Source organism: Podarcis liolepis (genome assembly GCF_965112155.1).
Source record: "Podarcis liolepis genome assembly, chromosome: 10".
In the NCBI taxonomy this organism is placed as follows: Eukaryota; Metazoa; Chordata; class Lepidosauria; order Squamata; family Lacertidae; genus Podarcis; species Podarcis liolepis.
In genome coordinates, this window is record NC_139562.1 from 72,648,903 (window position 1) to 72,664,422 (window position 15,520).

General features: G+C 46.6%; 1 protein-coding gene across 2 annotated transcripts in view; it reads left to right on the forward strand.

Annotated features, from left to right (window-relative positions):
- Window positions 1-15,520, forward strand: part of FAM107B (family with sequence similarity 107 member B) — a 130,639-nt gene that overhangs the window by 13,394 nt on the left and 101,725 nt on the right. The window contains exon 1 of one of the 2 annotated variants that reach the window (XM_083464235.1): window positions 7,656-7,723. The exons of the other annotated variant lie outside the window; for it this stretch is intronic. The gene's annotated coding sequence lies outside the window, so the exon portion shown is untranslated. Of the gene's footprint in view, window positions 1-7,655; window positions 7,724-15,520 lie in introns of those variants that run through there. 2 annotated transcript variants of the gene reach the window in all.

Below are 15,520 nucleotides of genomic sequence, written 5' to 3' on the forward strand. Positions count from 1 at the left end.
CTGTCTGACATTTCAAATCTGTGAATCCATATCCCTAGACAAATACAGTAGAACATCCCTTATTACAGTGCACATTTGGTTGACACAAATAGAAATCACGAGATTTCTCCTCATTTCGTTATGTACGTATCTCCAGATAACTCACACTTGACTGTGTGAACTACAGCTACTTACCAAACAATAGTTGTGGTTTTGTGAATGGGTGCAATGAAAATTCTGTCTGAGTAGCTGATTTGTGCTGGTTCATTTACATACTGTATGTCCAGATCCTCCTTTGATCATGCGCTCATCAAGAGATGAACACAAATGAGGGACAACTCTTAGACTATTCAGCTCCTGTGATTTTTCCCAGTTCAGCGCATGTTCCCCATGAGGTTCCATGCCAGTGCTGCACTATGTAACTTTTGTTGCCTGCGTGTATTGGTGCGCGTATCCTGGGCCTTTTGGAGAAATGAAATGCTACCAGACCTACACAAACTCTTGACACCCACCATTTCATCTCGAAGAAACATTGCCAAAAAACATGAGTGATCCAACTCTCAAGGCCTACAGAACCTTGTCAGTTTTATCTTTATAAGAAGCACATTATAATTATTTTAGCAGGTGTGTTATATGGGGTGATAAATCCAGGCACTGCAATAGGAAGAAGTGATGATTAATGGCGAATAAATGTGTTTAAAAGTTAGGGCAGCAGCCAGAGGTCCCAATTCCTGTCTGGGCAAAGCAAACAAGGTCACTTCATCTTCCCTGTGGTTCTATTTCCTGGACTCTATAAATCCATCATAATGCTTCCCTAACACCCACAGAAATTTACCAATTGAAATGGAATGTAACACAATCACATGATGTGTAAAGAGCAGCCTCAAGAACATCTCCTGTGAGGGGCCAGATTAAGAGGCTGCTATCAACAGTATCAATAGCTCCCCTCTCCCCTCACCTCTATAGAGAAACCTTGCAGTGGGTACCTGAAGATGACCCCAAACATCTGGGTGCCTGAAGTGAAGGTCAAGATTTCTTCCCCATTTCCACCTGCCCTGTTTCACATACAGAAGCAGGTTGGACAGGGGGTTTCCAGCAGCCATTAATTATCTAGTTCCTGCCAAAGAGAGCAGTTTAACCATCTGGAGTAGCCTGGCAAAGAGCAATATCTGGAGGTGGTGTGGGGAAGAGCGGCTTTGATTGCCACTTTCAGACTGGGATTCTCTCTCTTTGGAAGCTGCTGTGCTACATCCTGGCAGGGAGGTCAGCGCAGTGAAGTGGCTTAAAATCAATCGGCTCTTGTTAATTTAGGATAACATGTCCAGCTACGAGCAGATTTTGCATTCTCTTCCACAGCCAGATGTGCAGCCTTGCAACCAATGATCGCGGCTTCATAACCGTGCTGCTAGGAGGCAACCATAGCTTAGCACTAATGTTGTGCTGGGTCCTCAAGGGACCACCGTTATCCAAAGACAATCCATCCTGATCTTTCCCCACTCCTCACAGCATGTGCCTGTCAATTACAATGCTCTCCCAATAGGACCTCATCCTACATTTCATCTAAAAGGGGAATAAAATTCAAATGTGAAAGGATAATGAACTAATTAACCACGTCTTCCAGCTGACCCGCCCCAGAGGGACATGTTCTGAAATATTTAGGAGCATAATGAAGATGAATGAATTTAGGATTTGCCCAATTATTTTTTCTAGCTAAATTAGTATCAGACAGAGTCCATCTGTCGTGGATGTCACCCATTCTAAATCTGATGCAAATTGTAATTTAAAAACCCCTTCAATTCACAACTATTTTAGGTACAAATTAACTTTGTGATTTGAAGCACTAAGTTTAATTCTATTGTTTCCACCACATTCATTTGGATAAAAAGCAATGAGGGACAGATGTTAATTTTCAAATCTTTTAAATGTGGTAAATTAATTATACTTGAGAGGGGTGTAGCTACGCCACTGTAAGTCATGATCCAGTACTATGATAGAAGATAGTTATAATTAATACTGTATTAATAATATTCACTTTTGCAGTGAATAGAGATGATTCTTTACAAGACAGTAACTCACTGTGGTATATATGCAATCCAAGGGGATTATGGCCTGCGAGTATAGGGCGGTATATAATTTCAATAAATAAAAAAAATAAATGGCACCCTATGTGAGGCCAAAATTTGACACGCCAACCCTTGTGCCACCTTCCCAAAGTCAGACTGGGAAAAAGGTGGAGGACTCCAGGACCCTGTCAGAACCCCTCCCCTTCCCAAAGCTTAGTAAGAAGGAGACCTGGGGGTTCTGACAGGCAGGAAGGTGCCCACGTGGCCCCTGTGCTCTGGGGGGGGGGCAGCGGTGCTGCTTTAAACAAGCCTCTTTGCAATCCCTTGTGAAGTCAATGGGTCGGGCAGTGCAATGGGGCTGAGGCACAGTTTGGTTCACCAAGCTGAGAGGGTCTGCAGGGGGTGCAACAACAGTGAGAGAGGCGGTGGGTGGTGGCATTGTACAGGGTGCCACTGAAAATGGAAAGCCCAAAGTCTGCCTCTGGTTTGGTATAAGTCCTCCTTGACCCGGCACATTTCTGGGATGATGGGAATGGCTGGAAAGGTCTTTTGCCAGCAGCCCCTGCCTGCTTGCACCATGATCTGTCCAGTCCCCTCTGACCCTGTCGTGGGAGCTGCTCTTGGCTCCCCCCCCCCATAAGCCTCTCTGCCATCCCCTCCGTCTCTTGTTCTGGGGTGGACTAAAGGGGTCCTCCTTCAGTTTCTGGGTGATATGGCTAGGAGAGCAGCTGCCACCGTTTGCCTCTCTGACTAGACATGCTCTTTAAAATGAAGGGGAAAGCAGAAATGCGGCTTTAATTTGATCACCACTTTGACATTTTAACGAGCAGGCAGTCTATAACTTTGTATATTCATAAATTAATTGCCAGTGCTGACTTTTAAAGCCCTAACTGACCTTATACAAGTTTACTTTGCAAATCCCCTGCTGAGCTCAGCGCTACAAGCCCCACCATCGATGCTGTTATTATATTTGTCCAAGCCAGCAAGAGAAAGAGATGGGGCCTTCTCAGGTGTGGTGTCAAAATCGCAGCGTATCTTTCAGTGGAGATCTGATGAGCTCCCTCCCTCTGCCTCTCTCTGTCCACTTCTAGGTTGGTGGAAACTTACCCCCCCAACTATGTCTAAACATGTGAGACACTGTTATAAAGGACAGCATTTAAACATATTTAAATAGTTTTTGTATTGGTTTCTTGCTGCTGTTATCTTTAGTATTGCCTCATGTTTTGTATCGGTTTAACTTTGTATTGGTTTCATATTAGACTGCATACTTTTGGGGGTGTTGCTTGATTGTTTTAAACAGAAGAGCAGGGTAAAAATTGATGACGGTGACAAGGTGTTGGTGACACCTCTGAAATTATAGCATTTACGGGATGGCCATAATGAAGTCCTGAAATATCTAACATTTTGAAAACAAACTGAAGGAATTTCCCCATGGTCAGAGAGAAAACCTGGGTTAACCTAGGAATAGAATTGTTCCTTCCTGATCCTAATTGTTGTGGTTTCATCACAGGACTTCCTTCCTCATGAGCAATTGGGAAATGTCTGCTGTCTTTGCACCTCTTCCTAATATTTGAACAGTGACTGGTGTAGCTGTATCCTCACAACATTCCTTTTTTCTATCCTGAATCTATTTTTAAAAAATAAAGTTCTGCAAAATGTATGCATTGCTCACATCGTGGACCAGAGAAAAGCCAGCTCTGGAGCATGCCTGTTGGTTAGCATCTGTGATATCAGCAAAAACCAGTGCCTTTTTTATATAGGTAGGAAAAAAGGTTCCAGTACTCACCATAAAGTTGTGACAGTAAGTGCCATACTTCTGACACTTGGGGAAAGAGGTGCCTGCACTGCGTTCCCCTGAGCACCCCAGAAAAAAAGCACTGGTAATAACTGTCGTCTCCTCCATTCTGAGTGCCTGGAACAATTTGCAACTGATTTTTAAATGATTGTGCATGGTCTTCTCAAATGAAGAATGAACAAATAAAATGCATATCACTTTAAAAAGTAAAGAAAGTCCACCAGGGCATGAGTTGGAGAGGCAGTTGAAGCAGCCACTGCAGTCACTGTTAAAATAAGTCCACAACTTTCTGAAGGAGATCATTCCATTGCCGAACAGCTCTTACTATCATAAAGTTTTTTCCTGATGTTTAGTCTTGTAACTTGAAGCCATTGGTTTGAATCCTACCCTTCAGGGCAGGAAAAACAAGCTTGTTCCCGCTTCCATGTAACAGCCCTTGAGACATTTGAAGATGGCTATCCTATCTCCTCTCAGTCTCTTCTTTTCCAGACTAAACAGACCCAGCTCCTTTGACCATTCCTCATAAGGCTTGTTTTCCAGACCCTGGATCATCTCAGACCCCCTCCTCTGTCCACGTTCTGGCTTGTCAACATCTTTCTTAAATTGTGGTGTCCAGAACTGGAAACAGTACTCTGGGTGTGGTCTGACCAAGGCAGAAGAGAGTGGGACTGATGAAGGCAGATGAAGGAGTGACCTTGATTCTCAATGGATGGGGTCACCAGGGCGAAAGAAATCAGTTTAGCATTCACTCTCTCTCAATGGGGTTACTTTCTTCCTTAGAGCCATGGTTTGGCCATGGGGAGGGCACAATGACTCTCCATTCAAGGTGGCCTACAGGGGGGAGCCCTCCCCCTCCTCTGATTCCATTATAATGTGCATTTTGCTACTATATAATAAACTACAAGCTATCCACATGTAACCATTATAACAAAGACCATTTAATACAATGTAAGACCATCCATCAGGCTATTGCCAATCCTTTAATTACCAGTGGTTTCTGGTGGCAAAATAAAAAGTTTCTTTATGCCCAAAATATAAATGCAAGAGGCCTCAAGGCCTCATAAAAGGACAATATTGTGCTCATTTTGAAAAATTATAGAGAAGAATTCTGGATGTGTTTTGTGATAGATGTATGTGGACTCATTGTAATGTGTTCTTCTAAAGCCATCATTATGAAATGGGAAACTGCTGGGAAGATGCCTAGATGTATGTTCCATCACTAACTTTAAACTCAAACCAGGTGTATAGAAAGGGTCATCAAAATGTCATGTGGAGCAGTCAGTCACCCTCCGCTCAACCAACATGTGAGAACTGGTAGATCAAATACATGCATCTCATTGAGAGGTAATCTCCACTTGGCAGCCACTTACATAAGTAACTTAAAAACTCCCAAACCCCAGTCTTTCTCTGGCAGGAGCAATGTACATATTACATATATATCTGCATAGACTGAAGAATTTATATTTCCTAAAAACCAAGCAGTTATAAAACAAAAAGTGTGTTAGATCCTCTCTTGGAACAAGGGAAAGAGGTTTGAGCCAATGGTGTAAACTTGTGAAGGACATGTCACTAAATGTTACAATTTGATCTGATTTGGTTCAGTAATGCAAAAAAACTTTAGCAGAGCCCCCCCCCCCCAGATGCAGATGTTCCTTTTCCTGAGCTCTCTGGGTTATATCCAACTAAGGCTGCAATCCGAAACCCACTTACCTGTAAGCCCCACTGAATTCTATGGGACTTCTGAGTAAACATGGTTAGGAAGGGGCCGCCTGCCCCATTTCACCATCTGAGATGAAATGGGAATTTGCCCCTCTCTGCTCCCCACCCTGCTGCAGAATAGCCCCCTCTCGTCGACCTCAGGAGCAGGCCGCAATGCTGAGACGCTTGTCTTCTCTGGCCCTGGGCGAGGAAGAAGAGCGGCCATGCCACATGCCAGAATGCTGGTGGGGGCATTCTGCCGTCGCCAGAAGTGGTGGGGCAGGCAGGGCTCTGCCTCTTGTGCTTCTGCTGCCCGAAGCAGCTGCTTCAGCCCGCCTTACAGGAGGGGGAGGGGGAGTCAGCTATCTTTCTTCCTCTGCAGTTTATCTCTGTGTGCCATAGCTCCCCTTTCATGGTGGACAAGGTGGAAGAGCAGGGAAAGCAGACCGCTATTGTTCAACAGTCTGAATGTTTTGGTGTTGAGCACAGTAAGGGCTCATCCCTACTTACTTTTTGCCCCACACTTTCTAGCCATAGGTGTGTGCTTTCCTGATCCATGTCAAAGTGGGATTTATTTATTTTTGCCCTGGCACTTTCCTCAGGAAAACCTGCTCTTTAAGGCTAAATCAGAACAAATGGCAATTGGGTTTCCTGCAGATTCAGCGGTAAAGAGTGATTTTTTTGCAGGAAAGGAGCGGGGCAAAAAACAAAACAAAACACCAAAAGCCCTCAGACAGGGAACTTTAAACCTGTGCCTAGAAGTGTGGATGAGCTCTAAGAAGATCTGAAACTTTGAATATCCTCATGAATGAATAGGTTGTCTGTGCACCATCCCTTGCCTTCTTTGCCTTATAATGTGGTGGTGTCAGTAGAGGCTAATCAAAAATGCAATGGCGTTACTTGACTTACCTCCAGTATGTTCTTCTTCTTAAGGTAGAACAAAGACTGGCACCAAAACAATGGTGTCGGATGACCATCATTATTGATATTTTGTACAGTTTTGCAAGAAAGTTTTCTGCAGAAACCTCTCTCGAGGTTTATTGCTGACAAGAAATGGTAGATATACAAACTCCTGCCAACCATTTTCAACCTCAACTCACAAAGCTCTCGTAAAACAGTGCAGAAGGCAAAGAATTTGACGGGCGATTTTGCATCATTATTCCTCCCCACTTAAGCTTGGCACAAAAGATCTGAGCCTTATTCTTTCAACAGTTAAAGTCTAGAGTTCAGAAACTTATGCTGTGGTTGAAGTAACTTGTAGGCTCCTGGTATGACTCTTATTGTGACCTAATAAGTGACTGCAAACACAAGGGGAGGGGAGGCTATTACACAAGGCGGCTTATTGCTCTAACGGCAGCTGTGCATGGAGAAGCCAAGGTGGAAGGCAGCCCAGGATGTCCTCCTTGCTGGTCCTGTCTGCAGTCCCAGTAGCTGGCCACATGGTCATACACTGCACCATCCAGGAAAAGCTCTGCTTCAACCCTGAATGCGCAAAATCTCCACAAAAGAGTTCTCCCACTCTTCCTCACAGGGAGGGTTGATAAGCAACACTATTTAATGTTCTCCAGATGAGCCGGTCCGATGAGACAGAGTGGGTGGCCTCCTGCAGACTCATACTCACTAAATGTTACTTAAAATGTTACTTTGGAACATTTTAAGCATTTGTGCCAATGGTTTATGCGCTACCTTCTTATGTCTCAGAAATACCATGCAATTTCACTGGGCTTCCTCCTGCCCCGAGGGGCTTACAATCTTTAATGTGACACAGGGAGGGAACAGAGGAAGGTTGAGGCCCGGGGTGTATCCTGAGTCCTCCTGTGAGACATCAGCCAGGGTCTGTGAGTTTAGACTTTGGGATTCCCGGACATTTCCCATCTGTAACCTCTTCCTCTCTTTTTGCAATAGGGTAATGAAGGTGATTCTATTAGAATTCCCAAGTGAATGTCCAGCAGGGAGGGAGGGGGAAGAGAGAGAGTGGAATTCTGGTGGAGACGGAAGGTTGGAGGAGGCTTGGAAAGGGAGAGTGAATGTTGGGGGGAGGCAGTTGAGAGTCAGTTGAGAGCGGTGGGTCCTAGAAGGGGGGCACTTGGTGGGGGACCTGAAGCTGGGCTGGGCAGCTCTTCAGGATCAGTAGTCCAGTCATAGGATCAAGTGTGCCCATCAGTGATCATGAGAGGGAACTCTGAAGGTAGGAGGAGCTCCGAGGTCTAGAGGAGATGAGTGGCATAGAATTATTATTATTATTATTATTATTATTATTATTATTATTAGCATCATCCACCACAGGTGCATGCGTCTTGGCTCCCTGGCTTGACTTGTCCACAGCTGTTGACAGCTTGGCAGGTCCTCAGCTGTGGTCCCCATATGATATTTTCCGTTGTTAATAACGGGTTGCTTGCAAGGTTGAACCATATGGTCTTTCCATGCCTCTATTCTCTTTACTCTAAGGCTGCGTTCACGTCACACCTTGAAATCACGGGGTCATTCCATTAAAATGGCAACATACACACTCATTGATCCTAAATACGTTCTAAAGGGAATGTCCCAAAGTTTCAGGATACATTAATTGAAATTTATCTCTCCAGATACCCACAAATGTGAGCTAAACAGCGTTTTAAAATCCCCTCCTTAGCAGCAAAACCAAAAGCTTAGGAGCTAGGCTGCGAAATCTTGTTTGGAGCATGTCCACTTCAGAAAGACCACTTCAGAAAGAATCGGGCAGCAAGCTGAGAAGTTTAAAAATAAGCCTTATTTTATTATCATGCATTGATTCACAGCAACAGTAGCAGTAAAAACTATGCAGGCAAAATACTGTTCTGGATTTGCAGGGGCCACCCCTAAACCTGGAGATTAATAAATGGTAGGGGTTTGAGGATTTGAAGTATTGAAGGGAAGATTGGAAGTCAGTGGGAAAGTGCAGGCTCCAATTTCTTTCCAAGCCAGGGTTTCACCTGGGATAGAGAGAGGAACATGGCAAAAGCGGTTGATGGCCCATCGGAGAGCCAGGGAGAGAGGCCTTGGACTCCAGGGCTGCCCTGCTGTGGAGAACAAGCCCCTCTTGACAGGACCCTGCTGTCAGATGCAGAGTCCCTCCATGCAGACGGAAAGTGGCAATAGGAGAATAAAGCATATTTCTTGGAGCTCCGACCATCTCTGTGTCTCCGGTCTCCCGAGGAACACGGACCCTGGGTGAGTGCCTGGACCCTCCAGTGTTGGTTATGTAAATGTCAGTTTTGGTACAAAAGTTGGGGGTGATGAACTGACATTTACATAACCAATGCCAGGCACATGCGAAAGAGGTATGTCTGCATCCAACACGGCTCCAAGAGAGAGGGAAACAGAAAGTGCAATACAGTGGTACTTAATTCGTTCTGGAGGTCCGTACTTAACCTGAAACTATTCTTAACCTGAAGCACCACTTTAGCTAATGGGGCCTCCTGCTGCCACTGCACCGCCGGAGCACAATTTCTGTTCTCAACCTGAAGCAAAGTTCTTAACCTGAAGCACTATTTATGGGTTAGCAGAGTCTGTAACCTGAAGCGTATGAAACCTGAGGTACCACTGTATACTCCTTTCTCTCCAGGAGAGCGGACCTCACACAGAGCCCTCTCTGCCAATTGCATTTCTAAGGTCCATGCCCCGGCCTGTCAGCAATGCAGCTCTGCGGACGTAGCCCCTTTTCCAGCTGCAGGAGCCCCCAATGGATGGTGTGTACACACCTTTGGTTTTAAGGGAAAGGCGTCTGGCGGGCTTCATCTTGCACAGGGCAGGAGCGTAGCGAGATTTATTTTGCGTTATTTCTTTGCACCATCGCTTCATGTGCCCCTTCAGAAGAGGTTCCTGCCCCGAGGGGACTTACAATATTTAATTTGACACAGGGAGGGGACAGAGGAAGGTGGAGGTCCAGGGTGTATCCTGAGTCCTGCTGCGAGACATAAGCCAGGATCTCTGAGTTTAGACTTTGGGATTTCTGGACATTTCCTATCTGTATCTTCTTCCTCTGCCTTTATTTTCCTTTCTGTCTCCTAGCTCCGAAGACAGGTAGGCCGCAGAGGCTCCTGTGGCTCTGCAAAATGAAAGAAGGGGCGGGCGCCACGTGTAAAAATGGTATTTTGGAAGTTGTGGAATCCATTCCCCTCATGTGCCAGTCAGTTGTGGCACCAACCTGAGCAAATCAGGTCTGGGGTGGGGGGAGCAGGCCAGTCTCGCCCCAGCCCCTCGTCCCCCTCCTTTTGAGCCAGGGGTCAGGCCGTCGTGTGCCCAGGCAGGAGCAGCGAGCGCTGACGTGGGCATGGCCAGCAGGGCAGGGGTGCTTCTTCTGCTGCCCCACACACTTTCCAGGGATAGGTCTGCACTTTCCCGGTCTGTGTCTGAGTGCTGTGTGTCCCCCCCCCCTTCCTCAGGAAAACCTCTCTTTAACCCTGAATCAGAACAAATGGCAATTCTGCTTTCCACAGATTGTTGTTTGATCCAATTCAGCAGTAAAGAGAGGGTTTTCATGGTGAAAGCAGCAGGACCAGCCCCCCCCCCAAGCACTTGGACCTGTGCCTAGAAATGCAGAGCAAAGTTTAAGTGTGGATGAGCCCCAAGATTGCACTCCTAGCCCTGTCTACTCACTTCAATAAATCCCATTGAATTCTCCCAGGTAGGTGGGATTAGGATTACAACCTAAACTGGGATCCAGTCCTATAGCTGCAATCCTATGCTCACTGATCTTGGAGTAAGCTCAACTGAAATCTGTGGGTCTTATGAGTGCCCTGTAAGTTACTTTTGTGTCTATATCTATAGGATTGCCCTGTAAACATTGCCTTTTTTGGTTTTCAGGCTTACAGGAAGCTGCTCAGAGAACCTTCATTTTTTGGGTGGTTTGTAAATATTGTAGATCAATCAATCAATCAATATTAAATATCAAATATCATAAGAAAAATGCTGTTACATGTCAGCTGTCGAATACGGGTGGCACTTTCCCTAACGTGTGACAGACCACTTAGTATCTAACAATATTTGACAGGTAAGGAGAAATGATCATTAGTACTTGACAGTCGTCAGCTCCTTAGGAGATTTCACACGTGAAGTCTGCCAGAATTAAAGGAGTCACGAAATGCCAACCAATTCAGAGCTTTTTGTAGCTGGCCACCAGGTGGCTCTCAGCCCCTGCTCTGCACCTCCGTTATAGCACTGAGAGTTGTCATTTTGCCACAGCCTGACATCGGGAGTCCTGGCAACCGCAGTCTTTGCAGCTCCCCTTGCAGGTTCCCTTGGCTCCCAGGCATTTTTTAAGCATATCATCCCCTGGGAACTTGTGAAGGAACTGAACCTCCGTATTTGGGGTGTGTGCCTTGCCTTCTTCCTGTTACACCTACAAGACACTTCACTGGAGTTGGAAAAGGTCACTGCCGCCCTTGCAGTAGGGAACCCCACCAAATTCCAAACTCTGCAAAAGCTTCCAGGTTTCCCCGTCTTCGGCACCCCCCCCCCATTGCTGAGGGGCACCCTGAGGTCCTGGCGTGGGCCCCTCAGCCCTTTAGAGGAGCAAGACCTGAGTTCAAAGTTTTGCATTTGAAATGTGGATCTGCTTCTTTGCTTTAAATGTCTCATCCAAAGGTTAGGATGGCCAGATGGAATCGTTCACCCAGCGTGGTCCAGGACAAGGCCATGCGGAGGATGGAGAACGGCAATTGTCAGTTCCTTTCTGGTTTATGTCACAGCAAAAGGATAGCAAGTGAATAGGGAATGTACATTTTCCTCACGCTGACTTTGCTCAAGTATTCTGCCATGCTAATCCAGATGCAATAATTATGGAGGAATGGATAGAACAGGCACAACTGCCCCCCCCATGTGAAATCAAGAAGAAAAATTCTTAGTGGCAACATCTTATTTCCATAATCTGGCAGCAACTTTGGCCTACCTGCCTCACGTGAGCATTGGGGGAAGGCACAATTAATGGGTAAGGTAGTGGAGAATTCCCTCTGTGTCATCAATCATTTCTTTTCTTGCTTTCATTCCATGCCTGAAGCAGTGTCCAGGCTGGTGGATGAGGTGCGGGTGGAAGTCCCAAGCAAAAAAAAAAAAAAGATATGTGAAGATGACACACATTTCCTTAACATCACATCACACTTTCCACTCCCAAACATTTATCACTTGGGTATTATCAGTGGGTTAATAATGTATTTTCTTACATTCCTTACTCATTTTTAGTATCATCATGGTCATGTTTCATGAGCAGGGTGTGCCATTTTAGCAGGCGAAACTTAATTTTTGCAAATTTCTTCAGCGAGGGGTCTTAAGAAGATGTTTATGGATGTGAGGAATTCAAACATGCTGTTATTTTTGTGACTAGACAACATTTAGCTTAGTAAGCCTATGTCTGATGAAGAGGCACATGAACTACTTTCATAAAACCAAATATTTTAAATTTTATCTTCTGAAAATGTTAAAGGTAAAGATAAAGGTACCCCTGCCCGTACGGGCCAGTCTTGACAGACTCTAGGGTTGTGCGCTCATCTCACTCCAGCACCGTCCGCAGACACTTCCGGGTCACGTGGCCAGTGTGACATCGCTGCTCTGGCGAGCCAGCACCAGCGCAGCACACGGAAACGCCATTTACCTTCCCGCTATAAAGCGGTACCTATTTATCTACTTGCACCCGAGGGTGCTTTCGAACTGCTAGGTGGGCAGGAGCTGGGACCGAACGATGGGAGCTCACCCCGCCGTGGGGATTTGAACTGCCGACCATGCGATCAGCAAGCCCTAGGCGCTGGAGTGAGATGAGCGCACAACCCTAGAGTCTGTCAAGACTGGCCCGTACGGGCAGGGGTACCTTTATCTTTACCTTTAACATTTTCAGAAGATAAAATTTAAAATATTTGGTTTTATGAAAGTAGTTCATGTGCCTCTTCATCAGACATAGGGACAGCGCCACCTGCGTCCCTTTCTGAAAATGTTAGGAAATACTAAATAATAATATTGATATTTATATATAATATAACCACAAGTACATGGCAATCAATTTTTATTTCTGTGCAATTTTACACACATTTTACTTACCAAGAAAAACTGAATTATATTAATTTAACCAAAATATATTTTGAATTCCCAAGCCATGTTACGACTTTTTAACACCCCTCATTTTTTGAATAGGAAAGTTGAACAATTCAGCGTGCCCTATGACTTGGTGTGATTTGAAAATGTTGTGTAACCAGTGCCCCCCCCAACCCAATCCATATAAAGTGTGCTAGATTGAATATGACCTCAAGTTAGCCATTCTATACTTCTCCTGTTGGTTTCAGTGGGACTGAAGTGGAGCTGAACGCTTTTCCTGGGTTGGGGCCAGACTCATTGCGGGGGAGTGTTTGTCCGTTGTTTGTTTGATAACTGCTGGTCTTCCTTGACTGCTCACTTGGTGCTTTCCAGCCCCCGTCAGTTTCTAGCATGCCTAGTAGTGGCAGGAGATGAACGGTCTCATTGCCCTTGCCGACATGCTGCTTCTTGTCCAGCGCTCTTGGAGAGGATCAGGCCACAAAGGGAACCTTGGAACTGGGCCTGTGCTGTCTTCCAAACCACTTGCCCTGGGTCTGGCCCTCATGTCCCAGGAATAAGCCTCGTGACCCTGGGCAGCGAACTCCCAAGAACAGCTCGGATTGGGTGTGAAGCCACATGGAAGAAAGATTAAGGAGTCTTTGGAATGCGCAGCAGGCTGCTGAGGTTTCTGCCGGGAAAAGTGGGCCAACTTGGCTAAAGGCTGTCGGTATGTTTTCGCCCGCCAAACATGCCTGCAAGCCTTTGGCTTCAGGTGTACAGTGAGCCACACCTTATTGCCATGGCTACACAGGAAAAAGTGAAATTATAGTCTCTGTTGATCTGCCAGAGCAGTGTTTCCCAAGGGGGAGGGGCATATCGTCCCCTGGGGGACCCAGGATAGTTCAAGAGGGCAGCTGGTGAAAAATGTGTAAACGGGGGGGGGGGAGGGGGTCACAGCACAAGGCTAGGGGGGCATAGAGGGAAGTGAGAAGGGGGAATCCTGAATAGCTGGCTCTCCACTTGCCAATCGCAAGTGGATAAGGGAGCGTTCCTTTTTGCCACATGTATTTTCTTGGAGCAGTCCTGGTTTCTTTCCAGCAGGAGATGGGGATCACTGAGGTCCCCTTTTGACCAGTAGAGCCTGCAATCCAGAACCCCCAGGTCAGGTAAGCGCAGTGATGGGGTGGCAATGGGTAGGGCTGGGCAAGCCAGAGCTGCTGGGCCTGGGGGCAGCCTGGGCCTGACTCTGCAGGGTGCAATCCACCCCAGCGCCTGGTGGATCAGGGCCTTTGGATATTGTCCGCAGCATCAGCCCGGCTCTGAAAGGCATGGGGTGAAATCCACTCCAGCGCCTAGTCAAGTGGGGTCGTCTGGTTAGGGGGCAGGCTTTTGTTGGGGAGGACAGAACCTTGGATTTGTGTTGATTTATACTTATTGGAGAAGCAGCTGCCCACCTTGGCTACACCCATTGGGGGGGGGCACAGGAAGGAAGCAAGGTTGGAAGGGGGCCATGGTCAGAAAAAGGGTTGGGAAACACTGTCCTAGAGGTCTGAATTCATCCTGGGAGTGTTTGTAATGGGTTGGATCCAACGTTGCCGTCTTCCGCTGGTGCAATGGAGCGTCCCCTCCCTATCTTCTCTTTGTGTGCCCCTCCCCAATCTGCTCCAGAGGTCAGGGAAATGCTCAGAAGAGATTTGGGAGGGGTCACGGGGAGGGGAGAGGGAGGTGACTTCATCTGATGTAGGGGAGTCTGGCAAGGACAAGATGGAGTGGCCTGGAGAGGGTCCTTTCAGCCCTGCGCCTGAGGCTCCCACTCCTGAATTAAAGATTCTCCGGTCACTGTAGAGCTGGAAAAGCTCTCCTGGGAATGTTTGTGAGCTCTGCCAGTTTGGGGCGGGAGTGGGTGAATGGTGCCTGGCTGAGTATCAGCCAGTTCCTTCTATTGAGGAAGGGAGGTCTGGATTAGCTGTGAGTGTGACACATTCCTTCAGATGATGCCAGGGTGGAGGGCAGACAACAGTGGACTCTCACAAGTTCCTGAGAATGGAATTAATAGCCCTATAATTCAAGAGGCAAAGGTTTGGGCTTTGGTGAGACAAAGACTGACGCGAAGCTGGCGATGCATGAATTATCTTGGAAAAGGGGGGGAGCCAACTTGGCAAGCTTGACCCGATGGGATGCAGAAACCTCACATTGTCGTCCTGGTCTGTGGGCCAAGGAATGACGAAAAGCCAGAGCCTGGTGACTGCAGAGCAGAGTTGTCTGACCAATGCAAAGCTTTAGGCTGAATGGACTGTAGATGAATCTGAATGCAGCAGCTTGCAGTTTGGGCAACCAAATGCACATTTCCTTGACTGTATTTGATTGGCTGTTCTCTTCCACCCAAACACGCTCTTGTCTCATAATGTTGACTAATAACTAAATGACACGCCCCCTCACCAAAATATGGCTTTGTCTGTCTCTCCAGCTATCTCCCCCCTTAAATATTTTCCCGTTCCTTGAAAATGCAGTGAACAGATGGCATCATCTGCTTGCTGGCTGCCAGCAATCTCCATGTTGCTCCATTTGCCCCAGCCTGGCTCCAGCCTTCTCTTTTCTCATTCTGATGCCTTCAGCGACATTTTCCTGGACAGATCTCGAGATAATTTCTCATTTTATCTGACCTATATTCAGTCCTTGATAGAGACAAGGCGAGAGGGGAGTTTCTGCTCCTAGGTCATTTTCTTCCCCTTTGCTCCTGCAGAAGGAGAAATGCCGCTGTCTTTTAGTGGCTCCATGGTGAGAGGCAGATGTGGTTCAGAATGATTTACAAGCTGAGAATCGTGGCAAGAGAGAGGAAACCACGGACCACGAAGTGCTTCTGCCATTAACTCACGAGACAGCTCGTCTCAGGTGTCTCTCCCACTTCTTCGCCTCAGGCATGGCTTGTAGGTCGCTTGAAGCCACAGCTGCCTTTTCAGAAAGA